Genomic DNA, 8,989 nt, shown 5'->3' on the forward strand with positions numbered 1-8,989 from the left:
GCTGCGTGACGCCGGGCACCCACCGCACGCGTAGCGTAAGCGGCGCGTAAGCAGCACGGCGAAGCAGCACGGCGCGGCGCGTAGCGTGTCTCCACTGGTTCCGTTTGTGTCGCGCAAAGGCTTGCTTAAAGCTCTATATTCCTAATAGCTCTGTAATCACGACTGTTGATTATGGGTAAGTGAATACTTGGTGAGAGACCTTTTTCAGTCTGTTAATATGGTAATATTTTTTAACACATGTAAATACGTGAGAAAGTAAATGTCATGCCCCCGTGTTTCGGTTGTCATGTGGATTTCCTTGTGTTCCTATTATTTCTGTTCCTTGTGCTTTTGTGTTCTTCACCATGTCTTTGCTTTTCCCCACAGGGTGGGCGTGACCTTTCCCCATGCACTCCCTAATGACTTCCAGCCTTCAGCCATTTTCTCACTCGTTCAGGTCGCATTCCTCACACCCTCCCTTATTAGTTCTAATTAGTACCAGATTATAAAGTCACGCTTTTTGTTTCGCCCCTTGCCAGATCGTTGATTTGTTGCCTAGCTTCGCACCACGCAATCCGCGCATAACCCAAGCCTAGTTCTATTTTCCGTACCCCGTTTCTCTGCACCTTCTTCGTTTCCCTTTCCTTGCACTGTTCTCTTGGCCACTGAGTTTTGTTTATGCACTTTGTTTCAGTGTTCCCCTGTCTGTCGAACCTACGTGTTTGTCTTCGTCGCGTCTTGTTTCGTGTTCCCTTGTTCCCCCCAGTTTACCTCCCCAGCTCCAACCTCCCGGTCCAGCCCGTCCTTCGCCGGCCTTCCAGTCCCCAGCCCAGCTCCACCACCGAAACCGGAGGAATTCCGTCCAGCGCCACGCCCAGCCAGATCCCGGACCATCTCCTCACAAACCCTCACGGCCCCTGCTCCAAGCCTGCCCGGGTTTCTACCGCATCCCGTTCAGCGCCACGCCAAGCCGGATCCCGGACCTCCTCACCAACCCTCACGGTCCCTGTCCCAAGTCTGCCCTGGTCCCTACCGCCCTCTGCCGTGTACTCAATAAAACCCCTTTCCTGAATTCCATCTAACTGCTGTCACTGAGTCCTGCATTTGGGTCCAGGCCGAGCCCGGCTCCTAACAGTAAACGCTTTAAAGAATTACCATAAGCTTAAATTGCAACGTAGCCTACATAATAATCAATCTCAAACTGCATTAATTTGCTTGGTTAACAAGCGTACCAACTTTGTGAAGAATATGTAATGCTCATAATAATAATAATCCATAATCAACTATTGGGAATTCCGGTGTCTTGTTTTCACGTCAAAACATTTATATGATCATATTTAGTAAAATCAGTTAATCGTCAAAAAGATAATAGCGTAACAGTTTAAACTTGAAGGGATATGAACACCACAACGTCATGAACACCGGAAGCTTTGAAGTACAAGTGCAATAAAGGCTTGCTTACAACTTCATTTATAAAATAGGTGCATTTTCATCGGCAAGACCACTTTTTGAAAGCACGGCGAACGAAGACATCGGAAAAGTCATATAGGCTGAGCAATGGTTGGTTAAAAACTACCTTCCAACACTCGAGCTAACAAACCGCTGCTCGGTGCATTCACTTCTACATCAAATATAAATCAGAGCATGTATACCTAGCATTTTAGAGCATATTTCTGTGTATAAACAGGCCATCGTGACGCGCGACAAGCCGGAAAACTAGAACAGAAGCGAAAAACTACGCTTCAGTTCGCTTGTGTCGCGCGAGCTTCGCAGCCGGTTCGCGACGCGTTCGCATCTGGTGGAGACGACGTCGCCCGCTGCCGTTGTAATAACAGTACTTCAACTACGCTTCAGTTACGCACGTAGTGCGCTCGCGGTCGATACGCGTGCGGTGGATGCCCCGCTTGAGAATGCACGTTACGTCAGTGTCATCATCGCTGCCTCACTGATTGCCTGTAAGCTGACCAGATTTCTGAAATGAAAACCGGGGACATTTCCAGTTCGGCGGTCAATATATTAAAATATCCAATGTTATTATCTATGAAATAAAAAAGGGGGACAATTCCGGTTTCATGTATTTTGACCATGGTAACTGTTATACTGTAATAAACTATGGTACTGAAAAGACGTTTGTGGTGATGTGGATTCACTTGACAGTCATGCTAGCTTCTGGCTGAGTTTTTCCACAGCAGTTTTCTCTAAAACTAGCGTGAGCAAGTAGTTAGTAGAAGAAGAAGAGTGATATGCTGCTATACCAAGCAGCCCCCTCTGTTAGCCAAAACAAGCACAACGCGATTGAGACGTCAACCGGTAAGATCTGCTGCCCAGTCTTTCTTGCCACGTAAAATATTATTTCACTTTGCGGTCTGTTTTTAACGCACAGTTAAAAACGGGGACAGCTCCATTCGGGGACAAGCCACCAAAAACGGGGGCTGTCCCTGTAAAAGGGGGGTGGTGTGGTCACCCTATAGGGAAGTGAAGTGGCTCGCTGTTTTTTATATTTTCACGATGTCTGCAAGTGCGCATCTGGTGAAAAAAAAATTGCACCCTATATCAGCCTGCAAATTAGCCAGCTCTTCTTCTGTGTATTCCGGCTCGAAACGATAGGGAACAACAATCCCATGATCAAAAACAAAATCTCCTTTGTCTTCAGACATTTTCGGTTTCGTTAACTAGTAGTAATACAACACTACTTCTACGACCAACCTAGTTTTATTGTCTGCAGGTACGCCCACATCAGAAGTCGCACAATGATATGCATCCTTGAGTTCGACACTAAACTGCCTCCTGGAATCTACGTCCTTCCCGGGTGCTCACACGGGAATCAAAAAATCTACAAATATCTAAATATTGAAGCAAGCAACCTAAAAACCGTCTGGGATGCACTCCGGGTAGGTGTGAAAATGAGCCCAGAAGTGTTATAAAGTGCAATTCCCCTTTAATCAAAATAGGAAAGGAAGGTGTGATGTCCCTCGCTCTCTGTCTGCCAGTGCTTGCTCCCTGTTCTGGTTTTCTCTTGCAGGTGCCTGGTGGGCGGAGTTGGGAGGGCCATCACTGTTAACCTGGAGCACCTGGGCATGGTGCTCTCAGGGCTTAAGAACGCCCCTACTCCAAACAGATCGAGCTCACTCTCTCCCCATGCACATTTGTTTGGTGTTTGTCTTTGGTTTTTCCATCCAACACCTCCGCACTACACCTTACACACATCCACTCACCTACACAACTGATCTTTACAGACACACACCATTGTAACTTTTTTTTATTAATCCTGTTCATTTGTCCTTATTTACAATAAATTGCGTTTTGTTTAATGTTATCCTCGTGTATCCCTCACTTTTGTCCCCCCTCTGAGCCGGGTCATGACAAAGGGAAGAGGGAGAGCGGAATTTGTTATAAAGAAATTACTTTTTTAAAATATTGCACGTTGTGTTTCTTTAACTACTTTCTCCATTTTGTGTTTTACTTGTTTTGCACATTTTAGCGCTTTCCTAAATGTGCCTGTAATATGCCTGAGTGGATTTTCCCTTACCTCTATATAACAAAACCGATATTATTTAGAAATAAAGATGTTGAAATTGCTGCAGCTGCACCCTTGATTTCAATATAATAGTTTTGCTACATAATATTTCATAATCTTTATGAAATTAGGTTGCTGTGGGTGCTGAAATCGATGCTGTAATGCTGGTGGTTTAAGGTAGTAAAAAATGCAGCCTTTGTGGTGTTAACTAAATCTGTTAACATCAGTTCTATCAATTAATCTGTTTACCACGCTATCTGTAGTTCTGTTCTACTGGTTCCATTCCAGTTCTCGTGCTATCAAGGTAATGTTACAGACCAGCTGGGTCATAAGGTTACGCCCTGTCTTGGGAAATCTAGGCTACCGCTTGGCCACCTATCTGCAACATAAACAAAAAGACACAAATGCTGTTCTACGTGAATGCATTAGTGTGATCGTTAGTCCTAACAATGTGTAGTGCAATTAGCTTGGGGAGGACGCCACAGAGAGGTCACGTACTGTTGGTAATGGTTTTTCTCACTTAGCCCGGATGGTGTTTCATAGGAACAGCCCTTGCGTTTCGTTTTTTTTCAGAATTTTTTGTTTGGTGGTGGTGTTCCTGAAACAATATGGGTGGATTTCCCTAGTCCACACTGCCGGTCCGCCTTGAGCCTCCTTCTTTTTCCCTCCTTTCCCAGACACCTTTACACTATTCAAATGACTTGCCAGTCCGTGACGTCCAACTGGAAGTCAGTTCTGTCCGTAACCAAGTGAAATGGAGTTGAAGGACTGTATGACTATTCCTGGTTAGGTGTAGTAGTGTCACAGAGGGGTGCCGGTCAGGACACAAGGAAGGAAATGGACAGCTGAATCTTCTTTGCAATATTTATTTAGTTAACAGTGCACACCTGGCCTTTGTTTTATTGTCCATAGGAATTACTCATATGAATCTTGGTGTTAAGGCTTGCACATATAATAGTTGCATACGTGTGTGGTCTAAACGAGAAAGGAGAAAATAATAACAGAAATATTACAAATAAGTTCTCTCAAAGGGTTCACTTGTCACATTAGTGCAATGCCACTTTTTCCACAAGATGGCGATCTAACCATAAAGAAAGCTATAGGCCACTATCATCATAGCTGAATTACAGGAGGCGAGCATAGACACACCATCATAGGGAGCTAGCATACACGCAAATGGCGATAACTAAATTACTAACAGTGCACACAAAGTACAGCATTTAAAGAATAAACAGAAATTATTAATCTGAATAATTAACTCAACAATGAAATGCGCTCCGCTGATATATAGGAACTAGCGTGAGGCATATACATAGCCGATATAGACCGCACTGGCTTACATCGTTACGTTATCTGTTAACAAATAACAACGACTGTATAACAACAGAATAATGTAACTCACTTGTTTGTTAATTACGCACACTGAAATTAGATTATTAAGGGTAGTTTGTGACAATGAAGTCTCAAGGGAAAGGCAAACATCAGAACGTTCTCCACTAAACTTGTGATAGTGCTGGAAGCTATTGCTACTCTGAAACACAAGCTAGTTGCACCCCAGAAACCTTCGCGGCCAGAATGGTTAACGGGACTGTCGTAAATCAACTGCAAATACACCGATACACTATAAATATACCGAACATATTCCAATACAATAACGAATAATACTGATAATATTCACCATGAACAACGATGCCTTTCTTACACCAATTGACAGGCTTATTTCCTAACAGTAACTATACTACATCCCTCCTTTTGTTCAAATTAAATTATCCTGTAAACAATACAGTCACAAGTTCAAAATGAAAGCATCAAGTTTAAAACATTAATCTCTTTTTACAGAATACGAATCTCATAACAGAAATATTTATTTCTGTTCAATCACGTTTCAAGTATCAAAATGAAATCTCAGTACAAACAATCTTTTTCCTCACTACTCAGTACGTTCTATCTCATAAAAAACACGTTTTCAACGTACAAAAATGCCAAGTTACTCAAAAGTATTGATATCAAAATGACGCCAAGTTACGGTACTACAAACAATATAGGCTATCTTGCCTCACCGAAATTAAATAAGATGTATTCCAAAGCAATGCTACCCAATATTGCCTCAGTTCTTTCAAGTCACTTGGCCCTGTGTTTTGTAATCTTACCATTTTACAATGTCATGCAAACTTTGTGTAGGATCAAAGAGTCAAATATTTCGAATTGCCTCATGGAACACATTGAAATTCATGTACAAAACTGCTGCTGAGTAACCACAGGAAGCATATTTCTCCAGAAAACATGTTTATACTTGCTTCTGAACTGAATTTGAGTACATGTACAAGTTATTGTATATTTGCTACGTACAATAAATACTGCATGTAAAATACATATTGTACGTACATACAGAACTTCTTTATCCCCATGGGGACATTTCCCTCGCAGCATGTTACATTCACATTTACGAACACACACTTATACCAAGACACATACTATCATTCACGCAACAGAAAGGTTGGGCAGCGAAATACATACATACCAATACAAATTGGACATATACACGCCTATTCAATCAATCTTGACTGTGAGACAGCCATCCACGTATATGTTTGGCCTGTCCATGTAGTCCATGCTTATACACACAGGGCCAAGTGACTTGAAAGAACTGAGGAAATATTGGGTAGCATTGCTTTGGAATACATCTTATTTAATTTCGGTGAGGCCTATATTGTTTGTAGTACCGTAACTTGGCGTCATTTTGATATCAATACTTTTGAGTAAATTGGCATTTTTGTACGTTGAAAACGTGTTTTTTATGAGATATCATTTCTTTTTACAAAGCGTTTTATTATGAGAGTGGGAAATGCGAAGTGACCCTGTAAGAAACGGTTGTGGATTATGGCTGTCCTTGTGTGAATTTGTACAGTCTGATGAGCGTCTACTGTTGAGCAGTTTCAGTTTGCTATATATGTAAAACAGTGGCTGTGACAAAGAAACGCAGGTGAAATATGGCATGTATGTACTCACGGATTTGACGGCCATCCAACAAGCCTTGATTGAGAAAAGAATCAGCAAGCACGTAGAATTAGAGCTGCCTAGGTCGCAACTTGTGTACCCTGCTTTCCTGCTCCGTTGTCTGTTATTTCGTGGAGGAGCACTTTTAGTGTTTGTAAGGTTTTTAAGGCATTTTGATAGGCTTATCTGCAGGTGGGAATCCTGTTCGCTGTTTTGCTAAACTAGAACCGGAAAACTTGATAGTGGAGAATAGGAGCAGACTGCCCCAGTAGGCTTTGCGTATGAGAAAATAACAACAGTGTGAGAGAAATTAGGATGAAATGATAAAATTGCGTAGTTGAAACAATATGTTTTTAGCAGAATGGGCATGTAGGTGAAGGTTGACACGATCACAGACTATAGTACAGAGTAAATAAAGTGACCATGAGCGTGCTTAGTTTCTTCACGGAATGGTATATATAACAGTCGGTACAGAGTATTAGCTGTTAAAGTGGAGGGTTACGTAACGTGTGAAACTTACTGCACTAATGTGCTTTTTTCATGTTTAGTACTTGTAGTTATATTTATGAGTGAGTCATGGTTTTAAATGTAATTATTTAATGGGGAGTTGCAGAACGTACATACGTAGTAATTGTTTGTATGTGGCTAGATAGGGAACAGGGCGAGGTAACATGAATGTAGAAACGTGGCGTTTGCTGATAAGAAGGTATTGTACGGTAGCCAAGTGAAGAAATATAGTTAGTAGAAATGGCACAGTGGTGAACTGGTGTAACTTTGTAATAAAAGGAATACATTTGCCGTCATGAAATGCATATGAATGGCCGTGATTGAGTTTTGGTAAAGAAAATATAAAAGTGTAAGAAAACGTTAGTGTAAAAGAGGAAATTATCTGCCTGAGGGCGAGACGGGATTCAATCCTTCAACAGGAGGTTTACCAGTCTGTGACTTTGTTAGTGCAGCACCATGACATAGCTATGCAATGCGTGAAATATCATTAGCAAACCTGTCCGTGGTTTTAAAGACGAACACAGGTCAGTAAGCACAGAAGAGCTCCCGTTGAATCCATATGGCTTTGCAATATTGTAGCCGGTTAATAAGTGAACGTGCAGACGGTACGTCATAATGCAGTGCAAAAGCAATAATTGAGAAGTAGTAGACAATTATTAGTGAGGGTAAAAGCAGGTTAAAGAAAGGTGTCCCTAGTTGGGCTTGAACCTACGACCCCATGCTCCCAAGACTGTAACCTTACCCACTAGGCCACAGGCAGATTAGCTGTTCAAACTGGCAATGTTTCAGAATAAAAAGGTATGGGTATTTTGCGTGTGTATGCAAGTTTTTGATTGGGTCGTGAGGGTGAGGATTTGGCTGGTGTCGGTAAAATGTCCAATGGGGAGACATGTTGTTAGTGGGATAGGCGGCAGGAAAAATAAGAATGAGAAGAAGAAGAATGAGAAGAAGAAGAAGAAGAAGAAGGAGAAAACGCAAAATCCCCTTAGTTTGGGGCTTGTGGACATGTGAAGTGATGAAATCTGTCTGTTGAAATGGGGTCAGAATGTACAGAATTTAATGTTTTTAAGGGCTGAGTGTCTGTGGCTGTTGTGGTTATTTCTGTGGGGAACCCTGAAAAGTGCCAAACTCTCGGTGCTGTATAGGTATGGGGCATGCCCCCGCCAAGGCGTAACTTGGCGGGATGGCATACCTGCCATCCCAACCCAATTTAATTTCTTTTAACAACATTAAGAGAAGCGATTCAGTTCATTGTAATACAGTCAATGTTTAAGTGTCTCTGTAACGTACAGGTTTCTTATCAACTCTACAACTTCTAGTGGTTACTTTATTTTGACTAGTAACTACAGACTCTGGGTACACTCTGTAGTGCACTCAGTTGACCAAGGATACTGAGTCTCTTGTACATCTGTAGTTCCAGTGTTCATGGAGGTTTCTGGAACATCAAGCTACACTGGAGGTGTGTGTCGAAGATGTTTCATGTTTCTCAGAAGCTTGGTGCCATCTATTGACCAGTTCAAAAGAGTTTTCTCATGTGTTTTTGAGTACCGGTAATACATAGAGTGTCTCTTAACTTGGTATCCAATTTCCCATTGTCCATACCCGTAAATGAAAACAACATCACCAACGTTAGAGTTGCTTATGTTTCTCTGGTCTGCATACAGTTTCATTTTGTGTTTGTACTCCTCATAGTGGTTTTGAATGTTTTTTGGAATTTCTTTTTCCTTTTCCCCTTTCTTCTCCGTGTTTGGCAGCTTTGTTCATATATCACGCCCAAATAGGAGTCTTGCAAGGGTTTCTCCTGACACAGTGAGGTGTAGATTGATAATCTAGGAGAATTGTTGGACGTTCCTCCTTCCATTTATTCCCTTCTCTTGCAGCAGCTCTGAAAGCTTTCTTCAGATATCTGTGAAATCATTAAATCTTAACATTACTCCTTGGATAGTAAAGTGATGGACGTATATGTTCGATTCCACATGCATTCAGAAA

The 8,989-nt window shown here is 41.9% G+C and overlaps 1 long non-coding RNA gene across 1 annotated transcript; it reads right to left on the reverse strand.

Moving 5' to 3' along the window:
- Positions 1-4,078: 4,078 nt before the first annotated feature.
- Positions 4,079-6,543, reverse strand: LOC118231694. The gene is made up of 2 exons (XR_004766129.1): positions 6,506-6,543; positions 4,079-4,471 (listed from the first exon to the last, which is right to left on the reverse strand). It is a non-coding gene; the product is annotated as an uncharacterized LOC118231694 (long non-coding RNA).
- Between the last annotated feature and the right edge of the window lie 2,446 nt (positions 6,544-8,989).

This window comes from Anguilla anguilla, chromosome 7 (genome assembly GCF_013347855.1).
Source record: "Anguilla anguilla isolate fAngAng1 chromosome 7, fAngAng1.pri, whole genome shotgun sequence".
NCBI classification, from domain to species: Eukaryota; Metazoa; Chordata; class Actinopteri; order Anguilliformes; family Anguillidae; genus Anguilla; species Anguilla anguilla.